The 25,404-nt window shown below is 40.1% G+C and overlaps 1 pseudogene across 1 annotated transcript; it reads right to left on the reverse strand.

Annotated features, from left to right (window-relative positions):
* Window positions 1-9,263: 9,263 nt before the first annotated feature.
* Window positions 9,264-25,395, reverse strand: LOC123627345 (annotated as a pseudogene). The gene is made up of 9 exons (XR_006731245.1): window positions 25,307-25,395; window positions 23,583-23,684; window positions 22,375-22,517; window positions 21,336-21,423; window positions 19,445-19,676; window positions 15,472-15,732; window positions 12,349-12,484; window positions 11,718-11,856; window positions 9,264-9,600 (listed from the first exon to the last, which is right to left on the reverse strand). The product of XR_006731245.1 is annotated as an all-trans-retinol dehydrogenase [NAD(+)] ADH4-like (transcript).
* Window positions 25,396-25,404: the final 9 nt, after the last annotated feature.

Here is a 25,404-nt window from a genome sequence, read left to right on the forward strand (position 1 = left end):
TGTTCCACAATATTTTTCTTATCCTCTTGTACCAATCTCTTTTTCCTTCTTTGTGGTTCCAGGGTGTGGTCTATAGAAATTTCACAGTATAATCTGTTCTCATCATCTGATTGTGTGCCTGTCACTTTGAAATTATGCCAGGAATTAAATGCTACAATAAAAGTATAAAAACATATGTGATTTCCTTCACAAATAAACACAAGCCATACTTTAGTCAGATGCCAGAGTTATGCCAGGAAAGGGCTAAATTAATTCAAGTTTTTACTCACAGGTGTATGACGTGTGTTATCAGTATTTTCTAAAATGAAATGCATTGCCTTTATTTTCGAAATTCTGTCTTGATGTGCTATGTGGCAAATATAAAAAATGTGCACTTGTAACACACCTGAGGCAATTTAAACATCATCATTACTGGTACTGAGACAAAAATGCAGTTGGAAAGGCTTTAGCTAAAATAACTGAAGTGTGAATAAGGATCTTAACGGTAAATTTTCTACTTGGTTTCCTTACTGATACGCACTTACCTAGAGAGCTTATTTAGAAAAGTGAGCTATGGCATTGAGACATTGTTTCTGTTTGTTTGTTGAGGTGGATGGCAGGACGATACCTGGCCGGACGGCTGGACTGCGGTGACGCGAGACGGGAAGCGGTCGGCCCAGTTCGAGCACACCCTGCTGGTCACAGACACTGGCTGCAACATCCTCACCCAGCGGCTCGACAGCGCGCGGCCCCACTTCATGTCCCACTTTTAATGTCTCCCACGACGGCGCGTCTCGGTGACACCTTCTGACTGTACTGTGCATTTTTCCGAGAGCACAGAAAGGCCGAGGAACCTTTTTTATCACCAGTTTTGTTTTGACTGTAGATGACAAAGGACTACAGCATTTGACATGTGTCCTCAGGGACTCATCCTGGGTCTGCAGAAGCTGCGAAGAGTAAAGGAAACGTCGATGAACTCTTTTCACTGCCTGCGCCCTCCCCCGCCCCCCACCTCTCCCTGTGCACCTCTTCTCACTCGCCCTCTGAGCACTTTTGCTTAACCCGCTTCTAGTTGCTTTTATCACTGCCACCAACCGGCCACCAAGAGCCAGCTGCTTTTCAGGTGAACGCTGGAGATGAGAATCCTTGAAACTTTAGCAATGTATGTTGCACCAGATTTTTAAAATTATATATATGGAGATATACATGTGTACATTTTAAATTCCACAATTTCACAGATTCACAAAGAAACACATACCTCTAAGTGATATGGAAAATTGTTTTGGGAGGTCATGTAAACCGTATACATTAACAAAAGATTTAACTGAGATGACCACCTGGTCAGATATAAAAGACTGTTCTGGTTAAAAAGTTTTATGCATCAAATATTTGATGACCCTCTACAATGTGTAAGCAAGAGCAGGTTAAGAACACAGGTTCCACGAGAATCGGGTTCAGCAGGCCTGGCATGGGGCTCAAGGAATTTGTATGTGTAACACGTGGCCTATGAAATTCTGGCTCAGGTTGGTCTAAATAGCACCAGTTTTTAAAACTGCAGGGTGGGAAGGAGGATAAGAAGTATCAGAATGGGGGTACGTAACTGTATCCACCCCTTATACCTTGGTTGTTCAATACAGGAGCCACTTGCCACTTGTCACTATTGATCACTTAGAAAGTGGCCAATATGACCTGATATATGCTGTATGTGTAAAACATTCCTGGATTTTGAAGACTTAGTACAAAAGAAGTAAAAATATCTAATTGTATGTCTTAAAATACTGCTTACATGTTGAAATAGTATTTTGAATACATTGGATCAAATGCATATACTGTTAAGATAAATCTCACATGTTCCTTTTTACTTTTAATGTGGCTACTGAAAAATTCAAAATTACATATGTGACTCATACCTGCCGCATAGAGCTGCTTTAGAGATTATAGTCAGTACCTTCCTCTACTACCAGGGAACGAAGTGTCTTGAGGAAGGTTCTGACCATTTACATAATACTTACAAAACTTGTTGACAGAATAAAGGCTGCAAACCACAGGGTTTTTAGGAGACAGGCTTGAAAGTCAGTAGTTACAAAGAGTGTAACTTAGAGACAGGCACAAAGTGATACAGAATGCAGAGAGTGGGGAAAGAGTGTAACTCTGCTGGTTTTGGTGAAGCATCATTTTTAATCAGTATTAAAAGGATGAGGAAGAGATACTTACAAATGGTGACAAAACACCTACACCTAGGGTAACTGTGAGGAGTGAATGGGAATGAATATGAAGTCTCTAACACAGACATTGAAACAATGTAGCTTTGCAAAACTAAGTAGTTATTGGTAGCACTAGAACAAGGAGTTGAAGAAAAGAAGTGAACTATATAGAGACAGTGGCCTATGTCAATTGGTGAGTCTGGAAATTATGGCTTTTAAGATTTAATTGTAGATATTAAATCTGACAGAACAAAGAATTCAGAAACTGCACTAGAATCGTTTTCACCTCAATGAACCAGAAAGCTCAAAGCAAAATCTCAAAGGCCGGATTCAGAATACAAACAATGAAGTTATGCAACCACTGAAAGCAGTAAGAATAAATAATTCATTCAGATTCAAAGTCTGATGCCCCTCCAAGGGAGCTTAACCCTTTCCTTGCCCTGACAAGTCCAAGCAAAAGAAAGCGCCACTGTAAATCTGCCAGAAAACGGCCCTATCTCAACATTTGAACTATTATAGGAATTATACTTTTTCACCTCCTCTGCATAAAGATAACATGCAAATAAGGAAAGGTCCTAAGCCATTTCCACAGGGACAGCGACCCGGGCAGCCCCGGCCCCCGGCCCGGTCTCCCCACCCGACCCGGCTCCGCGCGTCCCACACGCCGCGAAGCAAAGCTTCCTTCTCGCGCTCTCTCAGGCTGCGCGCGCCGGGCCCGGCCTCAGCTCGGGTAGCGGATGCCGTGCGGGGCGGAGTCTCCCGCGGCCCGGGGGCCCCGGCCCGCTTCTGCCCGCGCCGTCCCTCCCTCGGCCTCAGGGCCCACGCGCACCGCCCGCTACCTGTCTCGCCATGTCCGCGGGTTCGAGTCGGCTCAGAGAAGCGCGGTCGCCGGGCGGGCCCTGGGCGGTGCGTACGCGGGGCGTGTGGGCGGCGCCTACGTGGGTCCTCAGCGCCGGGGCGTGCGTTCGTCCTCAACGAGTGGGCGGGGGGCGTGCGTCCGTCGTCAGCGTGTGGGCGTGGGGCCTGCTTCCGTCCTTCGTGTGGGTGGAGGGGGCGTGCGTCCGTCGTCGGCGTGGGGGTGGGGAGCGTGCGTCCGTCGTCCTCGTCGGGGCGAGGGGGCGTGTGGGCGTGTGGACGTACGTGCGTCCTCCGCGTGGGGGCGTGGCTAGCGGCGGCCCCAGAAGGCGGTGCCTGAGGCGCGGGCTTTGTGGGTGCCCAGGGGACTTGCTGGCGAGGCCGGCGCGGTCGGGTTTGGTGCTAATCCCACAGACTGGTGTGAAATTCACTTTTTGTCCGTAACGGTTTCCCCGTGTAGTTTTAGTCCAGTCATCGTGGGGGAGGCTTGCAAAGTTGAGGTGTGGACGTTGAGGAAACGCGAGTCTCGCCGGAAGCGTGTGGGAAGCGGCGAGAGGCCTCCTTCCCTTCCCCACACTGCGCTGGGACTCGGGGGAATGAGACAGGCCCTCGGGGTCCCCCGGCGAGAGAGGAAGCTGACCTGGGGGGACAGTGACAAAGGGGATAAAGCAGAGGGCTGTTTGCTGGGAACTTGGCAAGTTTCCTTCCCAGCGGTTGCTGAAGTGTGAGTAGGATTCAGGGGACAGTAGGACACGGGGGGAGAATGAGCAGGGTGGGATGGGGGGGCGAAGGTCTCCCGAACCGGGACGTGCGAGGTGCGTTGTGAGCGCGCCGGAGCGTGGGGAGAGGGAGGACGGAGCTTGGCTGGGTTACTCTTAACTCTCTTACAGGCGCGGAATTCTGTTGAAGTACCTCTGCCAGACAAAGCACTGTCCTCTGCTTTTCAGTTTTTGTCATGCTTCCCTGTTTTCGAGGCTACACACTTTAAGATTCCGTCCAAAGTTCTTCCTTCCTTCTCATCCACACCATGGCTTTTAACTAATTTATAGAAGGACGACTAGCAAATGATTCTCTCTCATCAGGATGGCTCCCCTAAACCCCAGGCTTGGACATAAAACTGCCACTAGATGTCTGCCTCCATTAGGTCTGATTTTGGGTGACATTGTCCATAATCAGGGGAACAAGATGACCCACGCCGGGGACGCTGTTCAGCAGCCCATGCAAGTGATTGCTCGGTGGGCCACTGAGTGTAGTGGCCACGGAGATCGGCGTGGGCCCAGCGGCAGAGGCAGTTCCCTTAGGTAGGCTGCCTCAGCTCTGCCGCTGCTGAATACCAGATTGGCAAGCACTGCCCCCAACCCTCGGTCCTCAGTGCGGTACAGTGCCTCAGGGGGACCACGGCTGCCCTGTGACAGGTTAATTACACTGGATCCCTTCAACATGGAGGAGGCAGAAATGTGTTCCCACTGGGGTCAGCACTTAAAGAATGGTTTTCGTGTTCCGCCATGCTTCTGCATGGATTTATTAATATAAATGACATATAGACTCAGATTCTCTGACTAAAAAAATAAATGTAGCAAAGGCATAAGCTTTTAATTATTCCATTATGCATGCAGGAGAAATGGAAAGTGCTAATGATTTACTCTAAATTTGGCAGGAGAATTAAAATGCTACTTAGAAATACAGAGATGTCTATTATAATATTCTTACCAGGTCAAAACCTTATCAGTAAAACAATCAGAATTACTGATTCCTTTTGGAGGTTATTTTCACAGGACAGGGCAACACTTACTAAAGCCTTTGGAGTCATACAAGAACTTTTGGTTCAAATAACATATTAACAGGGAATGAATTTCTTTTTCATAAAGAACAGAAGATGTTCCGGTAACAGTTATGAATATTCACACATCTCCATATGCTAAGGAGAACAAATTGATATTCTTGGGAATGTTTATAATTTAATACCTTATCAAATCAGGTTTTTGAAGTAGTTTATGATGTGGAATTGTATTTCTTTCTTTAAAGCTGCAAGGATAAGGGACATCTCTTTCATATCTTTCTCAGACTCCTTTGGTTAATTGTAAAGATTTTCCTTTTTAAGGCCCAGGTTCTGAAATTTTATGAGCTACATTTAAGCAGGCCTATAGAACAGAATTCTATTGGCAAGAATAGAGAAAGGGATAAAAAATTATTTAATCACAGTAAAATAAGGAGGATATTGTTTTTCTTCTATATTATTAAATGCCACGTTTACTTATAATTTCCTTCCCAAAAGACCTGGAAACTTCATAGAAGTTAAACTGTCTGTCCTTGGGTTTAAAGTTATAGAGTAAGAGTGATCGAGTTTAATAGCATTTCAGAGAGGAAATATTTAGGGATTTTATAAAGATCGATATTTGTCAACAATAGGAGATGTCTGCTAAAGAGTATATAAATACAAACTTTACTGGTGTATCTTTCCAAATCATATATTATTCAGAGTGCATGTGGAATATTGAGTTTAAGTTATACTCAGAGATATTTATTTGGGAATAAAGAGGACCTTGTTGGGGGGAAGCAGAATGACAGGTGTCTCAAGCATCAGAGGGATGGAGCTTACTCTGTGTCTGTCGCTCCAGACTGCAGAACTGGGAAGGCAGAGCTTAGCTTTTGCCATAGGAAGACATTGGCCTGTGAAGGTGTTTAACCCAAAGTTGGCTGACCAGGTGCCAGGAATATTATAAAAAATGATTTCTTTATTGTATTTGAAGTTGGAAAGCATCCATCTTTCTTCACCCAACTTTTTATTTTAAAAAGTTGCAAGATTTCAAAATTTGCAAAACAGGACAACAAACACCTCCATGTCCTTCACCTAGATGTACCAATTAATATTTTTGCCATGTTTACTTTCTTTCTCTCATACACCTTTTCTTTTGTTTGAGACAGGGTCTCGCTCTGTCTCTTGAGGCTGGAGTGCAGTGGCATGATCATAGCTCACTCCAACCTCGAACTCCTGGGCTCAAGTGATCCTTCCACCTCAGTCTCCGGAGAAGCTGGAACTACAGGCACGGCCAACAGGCCCAGGTATTTATTTTATTTTATTTTGTTTTTTTGTGGAGGTGGAGGTCTCACTGTGTTGCCCAGGCTGGTCTCAAACTTCTGGCCTGCGGCGATCTTCCCGGTCTTGGGCTTCCAAAGTGCTGGGATTACAGGCGCAAGCCAGAACCATTTGTAAGGAAGTTACCAACCTCATGAAATCTACCTGTAACTTTTTTAGCAAGGATGTCCTAAGAACAAGGACATTCTCCTACCTGTTCCCATCCATCCCTAAGATAATGTTCAGTTTGCAGGTGAGAATCGTACTTCTCATGAGCCAGTCAGAAAACCTGTCTGTTTTCCCTGTAATATGGGATTCATTTAATAAAATTAATAAATTCTGCCTTGCCTACTTCAAAGGGTGCGTTGCAGGAGGTCTGCTATCTGTAAGGCTGTGAAAAGGTAGGAAAATGGTTGTGCCCTTTAGAACCCTTATGGTCCTGTGGAAAACGGGGAATCAGATGAAATAATACACGTGAAAATACTCTTTAAAATGTCAACTGTGATATAAATGAAAGTTGCTCTTACTCTCTCTTTCTGAATCCTTCGTTTCAAGAAAATAGGATCTGGAGATAGAAAAACATTAAAAAAAGAAACACCAGAGGGCACTGAAGTAGTATTTTGAAACAATGACAGTCTAAGGTGTTTGAAGACATAGTGACTATATCTTACAACTGCATTTTTTCCCCATATCAGAGGACTCCACTATGATTGTATTGCCTTACAAATTCAAGTATTGTGCACCCTATTAATTAGCATTCTTAAATATTTGTAATCATTTCAGACCAAAAACAGTTTGTTTTTTTTCTTTTCCATAGACCCATATATGGTATATTGGAGAATACAATTTTTTCCTGAAAATTTAATAATCTTTAATACCCAGAAGGCCCCTGGCTTATATGCCTTGAACAGATTTTCATTCAATGTTTGAACTAGAGCATTGTGGGAGGAGGAGAGGTCATTCTGAAGAAATTCTTTAGAACAACAGAAAGTAGATTGTCCATCAACCCTTTAAAATAACATTTTTTTCCTTTGAAGGGGTCGAGTTCCATTCCAGATTTGTTTCAGTGGCTTGACTCCCTTGAGACAGTGCAACTTGTGTTGCCCCCTTGTCTTTCTTTTCTTTTTTTTTTTTTTTTCCGGCAGGTGAGTTGTTACATACTCCTTAGCGGTTCCGACTTCCATGGCCACTGTCCTGCTGCCCCTTGTCTTTCAAAAAGCAATGTTCTTTAAGTGAAGAATGAGTGTGAGAACACTCAGGAAAAGTCAGCAACTGTCAGTAGAGCACTTCGTAGTTTGCAGGTTTTTGTTTTATATCTTTGAATTGTAGGTCTTAAGTGGAAGTTTTTGCCAATTGCATCATTGGTATATAGTTTTTGTTGTCTCTGGAGTATCCTATAAAGATTCAGCGTTCATTCCTCATTTTGAAAGAGAGATATTTGGGTAACTTAGGCATTTTGTTGTGTACATTTCATACTATGATACTATAATTGTATTTACTAGGAGTTTCAAGTAAGTGCATGGTGAGAGCAGAAGCCTCTGCTGCTGAAAAACTGATAAGGATAAGCTGTAAACTCCATGCCCCTCACTCTGGGGTTTCATTGATTTTGTAAATAATCCTGACAACATTGTTAAGAACAATCAGAAGTGTGTTTGTGTGTATGTGTATGTGTTTTCGTTTGTTTTTTCGAATCACAGAACCACACATGGAAATTACAAGACCGACAGAGGCAGGGACACTCCCTGCAGGAGGAATTGCTGAGAAAGGGGAGAGAGAAACTGAGACTACTGGATCACAACTTGGCATAAACATTAATGATCATAACGACTATTCTGAGTTATTAAGATTACATTTGGCATTTTCTATTTAGGACAATAGGGAAATATAGAAAATATTTTGGAAAAATTCCATTCAAAAGGGTGAACAGAAACTATTTGGACACTTGTGAGGATAAACTTTCATCATCCAGCAACATATATTTTGAGTGTCTGTGACAGACAGAGGGATGGATTCAAAGATTGTTCTGCCTTCAAGGAGTTTACAAACACGTCTTTGAAAATGAACAACAGGAGCAGCATGTCTTGGGATTTCCATGAATACACTAAGCACCAAAGGAGATCAGGGAATAAAAACAGGTTTGTGGCTGCAAAGATCTGAAAGGGAGATGGGTCTCAAAGGGAACCTGGGAAAGATTCAAGGAAGCAAAAGAGAGGAGGGACGGGATGAGGAGAGAGAAGAGAACTGACACAGGGAATAGCACAAGGAAGGCCAACAACCTGTGGGGCCATCTTAGTCCCCACAGTGCTAACAAGGATTCACTGGCTTCCATTGCTAATGAAAGGGAATCTTAAATCAGCAGGAATATAATTTTCTACCTTGAGATATTACTGTCCTCCTTACCAGAGCTAAGATGTTTATCTCCTCTCACAGTTCAGTGCATGGTAGACCATTTTTAGAGAAAACTGGTAGGTTTCAGAAGTTACTCCAAGGTAAGAGCTAGCCTTTGCGACTCTGATCTAAATTATTATCTATCTTACCCTTTAAGACTGTCCATTGCAACATGTATAACAGTTTGAAAACTTCCATTTTGTACTTTGACTATAAACCTTATCTGTTAAATCTTGTAACTGTAAATATTTTTACTTACTATGTTACTTTATAAGCCCATTGATTTTTGTCACTTTTAGTTGACTATAGAAAACAGCATTATAGTGTCTAATGAAAACAGATCATTAAACAGTAAAGCACTAAGCATTGTATGTTGTAATAATTATCCAAGATGAAAGGGCAGTTATTTTATACAGGTAGAAATTTGAGAGTATAGATATTTTTTCTTTTTAAAACCTTCATTTACATAAATTCTGATATCTTATTTCTTGTGATTATAGTTGATAATGAGGACTTGTGATTATAGTTGATAATGAGGCTGAGAGGAAAGAAATTAACTAATGTTCAAAGGACATTGTTTAGGAGCTTATTTAAAACAGAGTGGTTTGTCGCTTATTGGAACACAGAAATTATATAATAGCATTTTATATATAGATATATAAAACATATGTAGTCTTTTTTCCAGTTAAAATCTTTCTATTGTGGAAAATTTTCACCACAGTACAATAAGACTCCATATATTCATCACCCAACCTAAAAAATTATGAACATGTGCCAATCTAGTTTTATTTATTATCTCTCATTCCTCAGTTTCACCTTCCCAGAACTAGTTTTAAACAATTTCTAAACATCATATTCTATTCCTAAACACTTCAGTTATCATCATTATTTAACATAGAAAATAATTATATTTTGTGGGTACAAATTTTGTAATATTTAAACTTATTTTAAGTTGCAGTACTAACTGTAAATATTTGTTTAAATTCATAGTTTTCCTTGTTTCATAGTATCAGGTAATAGATTAACCAGATTCAGATCCAGTCGGATAGTATTCCAAATCGCTTCTGGCATCTTCATAAGATCAGGATTGTTCGGATGCTGTTAATCATAAAAAACATTAACAGATATAATTTTCATGATAAATTTAACTCAAGCCCATGAATAATTTTTAGTTTTTCATTTAAGGCTCTGGTCTTCCTTCATAGACACCACTTTGTTAAGCCTAGTTTGTTTTCTCTGGTCATCCTCTTCCACTCTTGGCATGAATACTGTTCTATACATAGTGCTAGTAAACCCGGGGGAAATGAGGACCCCTCACTCAACCCTGAGCAAGTCCTTCCTGCTCAATGATGCTGTCCAGGAGAGCAGAGCACACCAAGTGGGGTGTGAGGTTTTAGTCTTGGAACAGTCACTGCTCTTGGTTCTCCTATAGCCAAGGGCAAAGTTGGGCATCAAAGGAGAGGGTGCTGGTTGTGCTGAGATGCTACTTTCTGAGAACCCAAATGCTCTTATTCCTGGATAACGGCAACACGTGGAAGCAAAGAGTAGTTAAGCCTCAAGGACAGAGAATGTCTTATCTCAGACATTACTGCAGGAGGTGTGAAATGTCTGGCATCAGCAGGGTGCCATGCAGAAATGTTTTCTTCACCCAGGAACTGGAAGCTACACCTGCCTTTGTGTGCTTTCCTCATCATGGGGCAGGGTCACTGCACCTCAACAGGCCAGTCGGTCACTGTGTCCCATCCCCTTCCCCTACTCCCTTGCTTCTATGCAGTTGCTCTGGCGGGAGGAGCTCCCCTCTCTTGTGCTTCCTGTATTCACACAGTGAGTCCATCTGGGAAGGCCCACACTCTGCCTTCCCCGTTGCTGCCTTTCCATCTGTGTGGGCGGTCAGGTGGTCTTTGCAGTGGACCAGAGAAGGAGTAGGAGGCCCCACTCAGGTGCCTACCCGTAGGCTGATGACCAGGGAAGCCTGCTTGGACGCTATTAGACGTGTCCACCTACTATTACTGCTAATGCAACAGTTTCTATTTGGCTGCCACTTAGCATTCCTTGTGGGTGTATTTCATGACTGAGAACTCTAAGGGAAAGGGGAAATTGTAGAGGATATGAGTACAACCGTCTAAGGCCTCAAATTCCAGTACAACTTCTAACCTGAGGAATACTCCTTATGGGGATATTGAGGTTGTGCAAAATATTGCAGGCCTTCTACATTAAATTTACATAGTGTAGCTTTAAAAATAATGCTTGTCTTTTTCTTTTCCTTTTACTGAACTTCTTTTTGATACGTGGCAGCTAATATGTTTGGAAATTGAGGAGTTCATGTCAGTGGGAAGATTTTCTCAGGTTTGTTTCCTATAAATTAGCCTGGGTCCTCACACCAGGACGTATTTTCTTCTGTAACATTTATTCTCTGCTTTAAACTCCTGTTGTTTTCATTTTACTTTAGGTTTTCCCTCAACCCCGCCTCTTTTGTTATGTCTTCTCTTTGAGTTTCCTCTTTGTCCTGTATTTCTTCTATGTAACATTGTTCCTGGTGCTTCTGGTCTTTGCTTCTATTGATTGCGGCTGTGCTTAAACATTTTACCTAAAATCACTGATCTTATTGTTACCAATTCCCCAACCCCTAGGGATCCCCCAGTTGGGGCATTTCTATAAATTAGTTCCTAGGATCCCTGGCAAGGGAATATAATGTAGCTACAATAGTGGATCAGAAGTGTCTTACTGGCGCCCCGTGACAAAGCCAGGGAATAAGAGAGTCGGGGCATCCTTTACCCAGTACCTGCCACTCACTGCTCACATCTCTGGAGTTTTCACCCATCTCTTTTCATGAGGGGGCTGGGGCGGGCACTCTGTGTCACAGTGCAGGCCGTGATGACTCCAGACTGAGGAGCACACTGTACCAGAAGGATCTAAAGTCATGGTGTATAGAAACCTCTCTTTCTAGGGAGCAGCCCTACCTAAGTCAGTTGTCTGTGAAAGGGGACATATGTGTCAATTTATGCCACTGCTTTACGTTGTAACAGTATATAGCAGTGCAGGTTCGTGGAATCTTTTCTTTTTTCTAAATGATGACTATTTAATCCTTTAAACACATCTAGCATCTCTGATGTGGAAAGTGTCAGGAAAAAAAAAGCTTGTTAGTTCTTAACGTCAAATAAAAATAGAATCATAAAAGGTTTCTAACCTGTTCCATTGTCTACTTGCTAATTTACCTTTTTCCTTGGTTCATTAGGTCGTATGCCTCATTGATTTTGTCTAAAGGCAGCGTATGGGTCACCAATGCATCCAGATCAAATTTCTTATTCTTGTAGTCAGTCGCCAGCTTTGGAATAGAATCTACACTTTTCCAACCTGTAATTTGGCCAAAATGCCAAATAAAAAAAGACATGGTGGTTGACGTGAAGAAGTAGTTTAGTCAGTGTTTGTTGAAGGAATGAAATGGATAGGTCAGATCTGCCTTCCTCCAAATAGGTTGAACTCTCTCCATCTGTAATTTTCTGTACTTATATATTTTTAAAAAATCTCCTTTATAAGGAAAATTCAAGATTACTTTCCCTTCTAGGTAAGGAATTATCTCAATTATGTTGAAGTTTACCTTTCCTTCCTCTATGTTGGTTTATTTAAATGCAAATTGAATTATAATTTGCAAATTGCAGTATCTTTCCATATAAACTCCATTTACTTTCAAACAATTAATAGAATAGTTTTTGTGTAGTCTTTATGTTCTAGGCACTCAATATTTAAACAAATTATTTTTCTTCCCATTCAGTAATCTTCACTCTAAGAATTTCAGCACTACTATGAAGGAAATTATAAACTATGAAGAAAAAAAAAAAAACTGACCACCAAAGAATGTTGAATTTATAGTACGGCCCAGTATTAGTTCCACTGGAGAAATAGTCAATTCATTGTCATCAGCAGCTACTCCAGTGAGAGTACATGTTCCCCAACCTATTGTTGTGCAGTCCAAAGCTGCTCTCTGGAAGAGCAAACAGGAAAGATTATCTGAGTAAGTAGAACAGTAGAAGATGCACTCCAGTGTGAGTCAGTACAATGCTTTAGGAAAAATTTATCCAACTCTGCACGTAAGATAATGGGATTCAAGCTAATGACATCCTAGTACCATTGTAGATTGAGCCTTGAGGCTCCAGGGTTCCTTTATAGATAGAACATTCAATACAATTTTGAGCTCCATTAAAAAGATGTTGAAACGAAACAGAACATATTGTTTTACCCTATACAATACCATAGTTAGGTTGAATTTGGAATGTATCTTATTGTATATCATGAGAAACACATACATGGAGTTAGGAAAGATCTATAAAAGATATAAACTTTAATTAGCAAGCTTTTGATGACCTACCATGGACATATACTAAAATATTTGTGATTCTAGGAGCCTAGGCTGCAGGTACCAAAGTCAGTTCAAAAAGCAGGGCCTGAAGCTTTGAACACAGGGAGCAGTGCAGTAATAGCTAATGCTTATTGCGTGTTACCTGCCAGGCGCTGTTTGAGACAGTTTGCATACGTTACAGTGAAACTGTCCTGAGCACAGTGACTGAGGAACAGCGTCCTGTGGCATAGCTCTTCCTGTGTCTCCATTCTGGTCGGGGGACACCCAGTCAGGTAAGAACCAAGGAGAAGAACCGGCACAAAGCCTACTTCTGGGAGCTTGAAGTACAGAATTTTACTCTTTATACCTTCCCTAGAGTAGGGTTTAGGAGCCAGACTGAGTGAAGTTGTAAGTAGAAAGCAATAACATTACAACGACTTCATAGCTCTCACTGATGAAATGAGAATAATCCATAGGCAGATAATTCAGTTGATGAATTCTTTGGTCATTTCATTAAAAATAAAACTACAACAACCCCCCCCCAAAAAACTCTGCTTCCTGTCTTTGAGCAAGTATATGTTAGGTGATTACTGATTCTCTGGAGAATAAGGCTGGGCACTCTAGCAAGCTACATTTCCGTACGTTGCCTACATGTTGCGGTTGGCTCTTTACCCTGCTTTTTTGAGTAGAAGAGCCAGTGCTGGCTCCGTGGGCTTGCAACCTGTGCAGCGACAGCAGGGCCCCAAGCTCAGGGGGTCCCTGCCAATATGTAGCCTGTCCTGAGTTGAGAAGAAATCTGAATGATACAAAATTGTAGTGTTCAGGAAAAAACTTAATTTTGTGGTGTGTGGTTTTTTTTTTTTAAATATAGCAAATTTCAAATATATAATTTGGACCTAATTTTACAGCCTGTTTATTGAGATCTAATGGACAAACCTGGATTATTTGTATGTTGCTAACCTCTCCCTGCTCTACTGTAAGATGGGAGCGAATGCCTTGCAGCTGTTAGAAATACCAGTCACCCTGTTTCATTCCCTCCTCTAAATCTGCCTTTTCTGATTTTTTGGGGGGAGGTTTCACCTCTGATAAGGCACAGTTCTTTTAAAATGTTCATTTCTAAATTTTCTGTTAATTTTTGGCTGTGTTTCATGTAGAAGATATTAATAACAAAATATGAATAATACAGTATTAGGTATGAATTAGAATTCTTTATTAATACATTAATATGATTTATAATAGATTATTACATGTGTATATATCTAATATATGCTATTAATAAATATATAAGCATTAATTTATATGCTTCTATAAACAAATTGCTATTAAATATAAAAATAAATCATTGTACATATACATTGATGTTTATTAATTTTAATAAATATTTATGATATACCATTATGTAAAATATATACTTTCTGTATATTTTGAGACAGGGTCTCACTCTGTCTCCCTGGGTACAGTGCAGTAGTGTCATCATAGCTCACTGCAACCTCAAACTCCTGGGCTGAAGCGGTCCTCTTGCCTCAGCCTCCTGAGTAGCTGGGACTACAGGCATGCGCCACCATGCCTGGCTAAATTTTCTATTTTTAGTAGAGGCAGAGTCTCACTCTTGCTCAGTCTATATATACTATATTATTATTATTTATTTATTTTTTTGAGACAGAGTCTCGCTTTATTGCCCGGTCTAGAGTGAGTGCCGTGGCGTCAGCCTAGCTCACAGCAACCTCAGACTCCTGGGCTCAAGCAATCCTTCTGCCTCAGCCTCCTGAGTAGCTGGGACTACAGGCATGCGCCACCATGCCCAGCTAATTTTTTCTATATATATATTTTAGTTGGCCAGATAATTTCTTTCTATTTTTAGTAGAGACGGGGTCTTGCTCTTGCTCAGGCTGGTCTCCGAACTCCTGACCTCGAGTGATCCACCCGCCTCGACCTCCCAGAGTGCTAGGATTAGAGGCATGAGCCACCGCGCCCAGCCTTATATACTATATTATTAATAAATATCAAATATTAATAACACAATAACAAATGTATATAATGTATAAAATGGTTAAGCAGAACAGGTGTTTATTCCTATTTGTTTATGTATTGCAATTAATTAATTCCTTTATGTCTTTTGCTAAAAAATGCTGTAGCTCCGTTAATGCACCTATCATTTGATTTGATTAATGGTCAAAAGGAACATTTCTTCAGCTAATTAAAAATGAAGAAACCCCCAAATAGTCTTTGGGAAATACGGAATTGAAATTATCATGGAAAATAAGATGAGAAAATATTATCTCCAGTCTAATAGTATGAGCTTTTTAAAGGGATCTTAAAGGAAAAAGGAACATTTGCAAATAAGCTTCAAATGCTGCTGGTGTGGCTGCCTATCTCATCAGAAGAGAAGAGTGAACTGCAGAGGTGATCCTGGCAGGGGGAGGGCCCTGTCGGTGGGCACTGAAGGAAACATAGCAAAGCCGAGGGAGCGGGAAATGATTTGTAGCTGCCAGTTCTGCTTCCTTGTTACTACTCTTTGAAAATATTAAGAAGGAGAGGTCACAGCTACTGTGAGGAACATAATCTATCCTCCCCTGGTGTTTAATGGCCAAATAATCAATTGAAAAGAAGATCCAAGGAAAAAATGTACATACCATGACTTCAGATCCACCTACACAAGCAAGGGAAAAGTCCACACCTCCTTGGGTCAATTCAACGATGACCTTCTGGATGGGTTTATTTTGGTCTCTAGGATTGAGGCAGTCCGTGGCTCCGAGGGCTTTGGCCTTTGGAAACTTCCCACTGTTGATGTCAACAGCTATGATTCTGGAAGCTCCTGCTATTTTACAACCCATGATGGCAGAAAGACCCATGCATCCCAGGCCAAAGACAGCACAAGTAGACCCAGGGGTGACCTGCAGGCAGGGAAATTATAAAGTAACTTTGAAAGCAGCTCCTCCTACTTTTTTTTTCTTTTAAGGGGTGAGGTGAGGGATTGAATGTAGGAATATAAGACAGCCTGTTATACAACTCTGTGATGTGGTCAGTGGAGGAAATTTGGTGAAAGTGGACTTGTTACCATCTACATGTGGAGAATCATTTAAGGCCCATTAAGATTATCAGCTCATAAGGAATAAACCCAAGTGAAAATAATTCTCTTCTTTTATTTCTCCCTTCAGTGTTATCAGAGCAAAATTTGAAAACCCACTCATTCTAAGGGGTTTATTATTTTGCTTTTTAAATTGGATGACAAATTATTTGACATTTATATTTCTAATAGACCTTATTTGGTGGTATTAATGTTAAAGCGACTCACTTGATCATTCTAAATCATGAAATTGTTGAAATGGAATCCAGTCCAGATTCCCTTGCATAGCACAGAAGGATTTTTACTGTCTGACCTTTGTTTACTTTCCAGTTTCATCTCCATGACCTCCCCAGTGTAGCAGTCACAACAAATGGTTGTACTTGTCTCTCCTCGTGGCCTAGCTCATGCTTTTCCCTTTGCCTGATGTTTTCACCTTATTTTCTTTAATTAAAATATAGACCTATATTCCTAGGCCTAACTTCAAGGACAATTTGTGAAACTTGATTATTCAATTAGAAATCAGTGCCTCTCTTTTTGCTTTTCCTGTGTCGTATCATTTATAATTTGCCTTGACTGATTGTGTGTGTTTCTTTAAAAGACTGTTAAGTTTTTTGAAGGCAGAGACTTTTTATCTTCCGCATAGTTATCAACGTGCCTTCTCTATGTTGAGTCTATAAGAAATATTTGTCACATTGAATTAAATGGAAATGATATACAAGATGATAAGAAAAGCTATAATTGGAATATGCTATTTTACAGATTAGTATAGTGGTAATGGACATGCTTGAAGTTCTGACTGGGGGGATGGGGGTGGGGGGAGGGGATGGGTGCATACCTACGTGATGAGTGCGATGTGGACTGTCTAGGGAATGGACACGCTTGAAGCTCAGACTCGGGATGGGAGGGCATGGCAATATATATAACCTGAACTTTTGTACCCCCATAATAAGCTGAAATAAAAAAAAGAAAAGAAAAATACACAGAGAGATACTTAATATTTTCTAATGAGGATGAGAAACTATTAGGATTAAGGCATAAACAAAAGGAAAAGAGAAAATCTGACCAAGAGAAGTGTTACTACATTCTAAATTGGAAACAAAATTATTAAGGAACAGAGAGGATGCACATCTTTTACTTTAATTTATGCATAATATTAGTCATGCATACCCTGGCTTTTGCTACTCAAGGGAAATGAAATATATATATTGCAAATATTAAGAATATTTTTCCTATTATGGCCTATTTACTATAATATTGTGGCACATGTTTACTTTGTTTTCCAATATATCTTTCCAGAGTCTGGGTTAAAAAGAGCCTGTGCATCTCTTTGGAATTAGAAATGTATTTTTCCCATTGCAGCAACACTGTAACTAGCAGCTAGATTCTCAGGCCAGCTCACAAGTGGGTAGACTGGAGTATTTTGCACAGCTTATTATATGACCAGACCCCTGTGTGTCCAAGTGCCCTTGCTTGCAGCACTTACAGGGGGGATCATTATAAATTGTCCCCACAATTTGCAAATAGGGCTACACACAGTGGACGATTATCTACCTAACATCACTGTAGAGGACATTCTCACACTTCCATAGATCTCCGTGAAATGTGGGTTAATTGGCAGCAAAGGATACAAGGAAATTAGTAAGAAATAGGAGTTTTGGTGTTACAAGGATGTCCCCAATACAGAGTTGTTGCTTCACTTTTCTTCCCAGAAGCGAATGAAACTTTATTAAGCCTCTTGCCTTTTGGGCAGAATTACTGGTGTTTCACTTTCCTCAATTTGTTCCTATCACATTAATTTCTCTGAGCATCTTATGAGGTGGTTTGGCACAGCGGTCCCCAAACTTTTTGGCACGAGGGACTGGTTTCATGGAAGACACTTTTTCCATGGCCAGTGGCTGGGGGTGGCAGGCGGAGCTCAGGTGGAGATACGGGCGATGGGGAGCGGCTATAACTACAGATGAAGCTTCACTTGCTCACCCGCTGCTGGCCTCTTGCTGTGCAGCCTGGTTCCTAACAGGCCACCAGCCCAGCACTGGTCTGCGCCCTGGGAGTTGGGGACTGCAGGTTTAGCAGGTAGGATCCCTTCCTCAACAGTAGGAAGAATAAGTCCTGGCAATTTAAGTTGACTTTGACTAGATTTAAAAGCAAGCTGTACATTTCCAATTCTGGGTACATATCCCAAAGAGATGAGAGCTGCCCATCTATGTTCATTGCAGCATTATTCACAATGACCCAGATAGGGAATCAACCTCAGTGTCCATGAACAGGTGAATGGATAAAAAAGGTGGTATATATACGCAAAGGAATACTATTCAGCCTTAAGAAAGAAGGAAATCCTGGCATTTGTGACATGTTTTAACCTGTAGAACATTATGGCAAGGGAAATAGGCCAGGCCCAGACAGACAGATACTGCGTGATCTCACTTTGTATGTGGAATCTAAAAAAGTCAAACTCACAGCAGCGGAGGATAGAATGGTGATTACCAGAGGCTGGAGGTGAGGGGTGGAAGGAGGGATGGAAAATAGGAAGACATTGACCAAAGGATACAAAGTTTCAGTTAGACAGGAGGAATAATTTCTGGAAATCTATTGTACAGTATGGTGACCACAGTTAATAATGTATATCTGAAAATTGCTGAGAGTAGATTTTAAACATCCTCACCTCAAAAAATGGTAAGTAGGTGAGGTGACAGATATGTTATTAGCTCGACTAAGTCATTCCATAATGTGTACATCTATCTAAACATCATGTTCTATCCTGTAAATATATATAATTTTTATTAACTAAAAAAATTTTTTTTTTAAAAAGAAAGCTGTTGCAGAATCTCTAGTGTTAACATTCCTTGAAAGGACTAGAGCAGTAGAACAGGTTGGACTGCACGGAGTCCAGGAGCGGAGGCCCGAAGAGCGATACTTCTTCCCTGAGTCTCCAATGCGTCTAGTGTAGCAGAGAGGCTGTGACTGCCAGGGTCACATCCGCTCTTCACCCAGCCACCAGTCCCCTTTCTCTGACAGCTTTCAGATTATAGTGTGGTTTCCTAGACAGTTTTAATTTTTTTACTAATGAATGAATGATTGAATGCACAAATACATTTTTAGGAGGAAATAATACGCTGGTAGCAAAGAGTAGTGTTTCTTTTTGCATGGCAGATAAAATTCTCAATGAAAAGTTACAACCTGATATCTTGGCTACTCGATCCGCCTTTTGTTTTGGTGAGGCTGGCTTTGTTTCCTCGATGCTCAACAACTCTAGATAACCTGATAAAAAGGACTTTCTGGATTACAAAGCTGAGGACCAAGCCTCACCAAGACGTTTTAAGGGTTTCCTGTGCACCTGGCTTATGCATTCATTGGTATATGCCAGCTACTGGGCCAGACGTCTTATATATGTAATATGATTTAAATATCCCCATAAGTATTTGTAGTAGATATTATTCTAGAGCAGTTAAATGAGTTTAAAGGTAATTAACTCTAGTTTTTTTACATCACTCTACCTCCTAGTAACTTTTGTTTGACACAGACTGTCCTTAACCGCTTACCTTGGCATTGTTGATTGCAGCCCCGTAGCCAGCTGAAAACCCACATCCAAGCAGACAAACTCTCTCTAAATTTGCATCATCATCGATTTTGGCAAGATTAATATCTGACACCACAGTATACTGAGAGAACCCACTGACTCCCAGGAAGTGATAAAGTGGTTTTCCTTTGCAGGTAAACCGGCTGGTTTTGTCTGCCATTAGTTCTTGATGAGTAATAAGATTTTTGTCTGTTCTAGAAAATTTAAAAAAAGAGAGATACAAAGAAGGAGAAAGTAAATGAAACATTGATCACTTTCCTACAAAATATGGTGCACATTATATATTTGTCATAACAATTTTATAAGATGGAAAAACTGAGGAAATGATTGAAGACTTTCACATACAGAGTCTGTTGGAAGTATTTTAACAATAATAAGAACAAACAACAGTTTTTATTAAATGCTTTTCATGTACCAGAAACACTTTTAAGGGCTTTATATGTATTAACTCTTAAAAAAATTTTTATTATGGAAAATCCAAACATGTATAAAAGTGGAAAGAATAGCATGATGAACCCTCATGCACCATCTGCAAGCTCAGTAACTATTAACTCAAGGCCAATCTAGTTTCATCTATTACTCCTGCAGAATACCTACCCTGTCCCCTGCATTGGAATATTTTGAAGCAAATCCCAGCCATCGCTATTTCATCTGTAAATATTTCACTAGCTATCTCTGAAAGATTCTTTTAGTTCCACATATTGTTTTGGCCGATATGTCTCTTAAATGTCTTTTAATTTATGGATTCCTTCCTCCCCTCCTTTTTTTCCTTGCAATTTATTTGTTGAAGAAACTGAGTCATTTGTCTTGTAGATTTTTCCTAATTTCCTCATTCTGGATTTTGCTGATTACATTTCTGTAATCTGGCTTAACATATTTATTTCTCCATCCCTGTATTTTCTCTTAAATTAGTATTTTTTGATCTAAACACTTGATCTGATAGGTTTTACTGTTTTTGTGGAAGGACATAATATCTGATTATCTCTCTTCATAATAGAAAATTTCCATTGTCTAAATCCTTTATTTCATGGAAGGTTAGCAAAAAAGCACATTCTTTGAATATCTACAACAATTCTGTAAAGAAGGCATTATCACTGTCCCCATTTTAGAGATGAAAAATACGGGCACGGTAATAGTTAAGAGTAGTGCAGTTTAAGTCTCTTAAATAACAACTTTTAATTAGCATTAAGGACAAAAGGATCTTTCCATATAGTCTCAGTTAAGTAAAAACAAGGCGGTTAAGATTTTAGACTGTGGAGCCAGACTGCCTGGGTTACAAACCTGGCTCCAAGACCTATATCTCTGTGGCTTTGGAGTAAGTTACTTTGCTGTCTCCCATTGCGTCCCTCTCTCATTCCTGTAGAAGTGGCTACTATTCTGCATTTAGCACTTCTTATTCCAGTGATGTATTTATGCTTTTACTACATATACATGTAACCGTAAACAATGTGTAGTATTGTTTTCGTACATGACACCTTACTAAATATATCCTTCAGCAACTTGCTTCTTTCTCTTAACAGTATGTGTGTGAGATTATTCTACGTTAATACATATAGTTCAAGTTTAGCCAGTTTAATTGCCGTGTAGTATTTCACTGTGTTATTACGTAGTAATATTTTAACCCATTGTCTTATTGGTGGAGATTCATGCTGTTTTTACTTGCTTTCTATCCTAAACAGTGTTGCAATGAACATTCTAGCATGTGTGCATTTCCAACAATGTCTTATCCACAACTAGGCGTAGAACTGGTGGGTAGAATATTCGTACCTCTTCAACTCCATTTAGATATTGCAATGTGTTGCCCAAAATATTTGTATGAATTTATACTCTTACTAACAGTGTATAGAGCTTACCTGAGTTTTTCACAAATATTTGTGAGGGGACTCTGACAAAACTTGCATTTTCTACATTGAGGTGCACAAAATGGAATTACTTTGTCACCTAGAAAGATAGGGCATATATTCAGTGGTGCCTAAGATATTCCTTATCATTTCTACTTGATGAATCAGTAGAAAACACTATTTGTTTATAGTATGCATTTTATATTCAGCAGAAAAAATAGATAGCTATAGTGTTTCACTACCTTGCAAGATTGCAGATTCCTCTGTATATTGCATATGTTATCTTTTTAAAAAAATTACTCTGCTGGTCAAAAACAAATCTATATTGATATCAGATGCGGAGTACTGGCGGAGACTCTGCTGTGATTAGAACTCTCTGCATTATGACTATTGTTTATTACATTTCCAAACACCCTGTACAAAACAGAACATTCTTCTACAATAGAAGAGTTGTGAACGATGATAGGTTAGCTCGTACGGAGTAAACTTTATATCACTGCCATGTGTCACTGTTTATATTGATTCTCAAATTCCACTTTTTTCCACTGTTTACTCAATTCCCATTTAATAATGGTTTATGTCCTTGGCTGACCAAAGTCTAATGATAATTCACATTGGATCAACATTTGGTATGGGCCAGGCACCATTCTAACTTTTTACGTGTATTCTCTCAATTGTCAGAACACAACCCTCTGAAATGGGAACTATTATTACCTGCACTTCAGAAAACAGAAATCTGAGCTGAATCACAGGAAAGTGACATAACTCCCCAACGTCACACAGCTAGTAAGTGGCAGAGTTGAGACTAAAGAGGGATTACGTTGGTCAGACTCCTTTATGAATGACAAATTCGGGGAGCAATCTGTTTTTATCATCTTTTTTGGGGGGAAAAGATGCTATTAATAATACAGATTGTGTGTCTCATTTTAAGTTTGGAAAATATGGTCCCCAATGTAAATCAGGGTGAATTACAGCATGCAAAGCTCAGATTCTATCAAGAATTATCCCCAAATATCCTACATTTTCTTTTCATCAGAATAAAATAAAATACCTGATTTGAAGTTGGTCACTCCTGGCCCAACACTCTCCACAATTCCTGCACTCTCATGGCCCAGGATCACTGGGAGGGGAGCGTCCTTAAACGCGGGGGTCGATGGTGAGGGCGTCAGTATGGCACAGGGCAGCGGCGACAATCTACAAAAAGCAACAGCAGACTTGAGTTTTGTTTCTGCAGTTATGTTATTGGGTAAATGTTTCCTATAATTTTAGACCTGATGTCATTCTGAAACCTTACAACACTCCCAGAACTCAATAAAAGAATTCCAATTTGGAAAAAATATATATTAGGTTAGATTCTTTTTCTTTTATAATTCTTAATGTATACTTTGTTTTCTTACCTTTCATTGTTGTCAGAAAATCATAAAAAAGAGGTAGGATTAGCAATTATTGTTTCCAGGAAAGAAAAAAAAAATCGAAGGTAATAGGAAAAAGTTAAAGTCTATTAGGCAGAGGAAGTGGATGGAACACAGGCTCCTAGGGCTTGTTCAAATTTTGTTGAAATGAAATTGAGGTAATATACCTCTTAGAGTTAAAAGAGATATCAAATAAAGAATGAACTAAATTAGTGACCAATGTATCCCTATACTGTTCTTTTTCAAGATTCTGCTCATGAGGACGTGCCACTCATTCTCATGCACAAATGCTTAGTGTGATGGTCCCGAGGAACAATATCAGCCTGGCCAACTCTGGGGAAAATGGGGAAATTGTCCAAACTTGCCATCGGTGACATTGCTCTGTCCGATACAGTGTCTCCTCCTGATCAACCCCTCCTGTCCCTTCCTCTGGCAGCCAGGACACTCAGGCTGCCCAGGGCAGCATGTCCAGATTCCCTCTCCCTCGTTTCAGACCAAATTCTCTCTCTTCCTTTTAATAACACTTTCCAGTAACTGGCAATTGGAAACGAAAAGAAAACCTAAGTAATTCTGATCCAAAGTGAATTCCTTTGTCTGGTTTTTAGGGTAAATGATTAATATTGAGATATTTCAGTTAAATTTTAAGCCCATGATTGAAAATTACCAAAATAATTAATAATTTCTTCCTTTTTGGGATGATGCCCGTTTTTATCTGAGCCTAAAAATGCAGCTCTTCTATACTGGAAAGTCCAGGGTCTCTCAGACGTACCACGTAGGACAGACCTGACAGAAACCAAGTTCGCAGGCAGGGCCTGTCTCTCCCTGCAGGAGGGAAGTCCCCGCTCACCTGAATGCGAACCTCGTGAGCCTTGGGGGGAGCCACCTCCACCTCTTCAATGCAAAGGGGCTTGCCTGCTTCCCAGGCCACCGCTGCCTTGCATCTTATCACCTGAAAGAGAAAAAGAAAGGAAGGAAAGAAAGAAAGAAGAGAAAGAAAGAAAGAATTGGTGTGGGGGAGGGAGGGGGAAAGAGAAGATATTGTGTAAAAAATTAGAATATATTGATACCATAATTTCATGACAAAGAATTAAGGCATTTGTGGGTGGATTTTACATATATTATTTTAAAGACAAAGAATCTTAATTGAAAATGAGAAGTTAAATTCTACATTATAGTCATTGCACTTTTTACTTTTTTTTTTTTTTTTGAGACAGAGTCTCGCTCTGTTTCCCAGTGGGGCCCTCACAGTTGACAGCAATCTCAAACTCCTAGGTTCAGGCGATTCTGTCGCTTCAGCCTCCTGAGCAGCTGGGACTGTAGGCGCGCCCCTCTATTCCCAGAAAATTTTTCTATTTTTTTGTAGAGAGGGGGTCTCGCTCTTGCTCAGGCTGGTCTTGAACTCCTGGCCTCAAGCAATCCTCCTGCCTTGGCCTCCCAGAGTGCTAGGACGATGGGCATGAGCCACTGTGCCTGGCCCACACTTTTTATTTTTGAAAAGAACAAGGGTATTAAAATTTACCTTAATACAATGCCTTTATTTTTTAGGATAAATTTATAGGGTTCGAACAGGGTAGAGGGCCAGTAAGCATCTGTTGACTGAAATGTTTGGAATCGGCTCTGCATTACCTGAGTCAGGTAATTGCTAGAGAATACATGTGTTTTACATGTTTGCTACTCCAAGTGTGGTCCTCAAACTGGCAGTTATTCACATCACCTGAGAGCTCCCTGTCCCAAATGCAGTACACCAAAATCTGCATCTGAGCAAGATCCCAAGGTGATTAATTCAAAGTCTGAGGAGTGAGACTACGTAATTACTAAATTTATCAGTAGAATATGAATTAAATAAAAATTTAGTTTCTTTTCAAGAATTTGGGTAAAAATGCATGAAAAGAAATTAACCACTTAAAATTCTATAATCCCTAGTTTAATATTTTTTCTAGCCTAAAATTATATTTTTTAATTTCAAATATACATAACATTGAAAAAACATAGAAAGAAACAAATTAATAATTTTCCATTCTGATGCTACTGTTTTTACTTTTGTTAGGACTTTCTCCAAGTCTTTGACCCCATGAATATATATTTTACATTAGTTGTTGTGTAATTTTGAAGTATGTTTTTAAATATCATTGACCTTATTACCAATGACACATATATTAGTTACAGGAAGTTTCAAAATGCCAAAGCCTCTCAAGTTTTGTAAGGAAAAACAACAAATAAAATTCATCTATAATTTTATCATCACTTTATGTTTTTGATGCAAATCCTTTGAGGATCCCCATATAAGATCCTATTGTATGGTTATATCATAGTTACTTAAATTACTTTTTTGCCATTTAAATAATATTTAATTGAACACCCTTGTAGTAAGCATTTCAGCAAATCCACAGTTATTTCCTTAGGATGAATTCCTAAGGAATAGGAATAGTGGACCTATAGGTCCAGTCATACCCTTTTGATCAACCTTAAATTGCTGCTTTCAGAGAGTGATCCTCAAAGGTAGCTGCTTCTATCAAACAATCAAAGACACAAACAGCATGAACTGAACAAAGACACAGCTCATCCACTTACTTTGCCCTTGCTGCCCATTTTCCTCTGGGAAACTTGCGCAGAAGGCTCCCCTTGTACCCAGGGTGCTCCTCGTCCTGTCCTGAGCTGTCTTTGCATAA

The sequence above is a fragment of the Lemur catta genome, chromosome 24 (assembly GCF_020740605.2).
Source record: "Lemur catta isolate mLemCat1 chromosome 24, mLemCat1.pri, whole genome shotgun sequence".
In the NCBI taxonomy this organism is placed as follows: Eukaryota; Metazoa; Chordata; class Mammalia; order Primates; family Lemuridae; genus Lemur; species Lemur catta.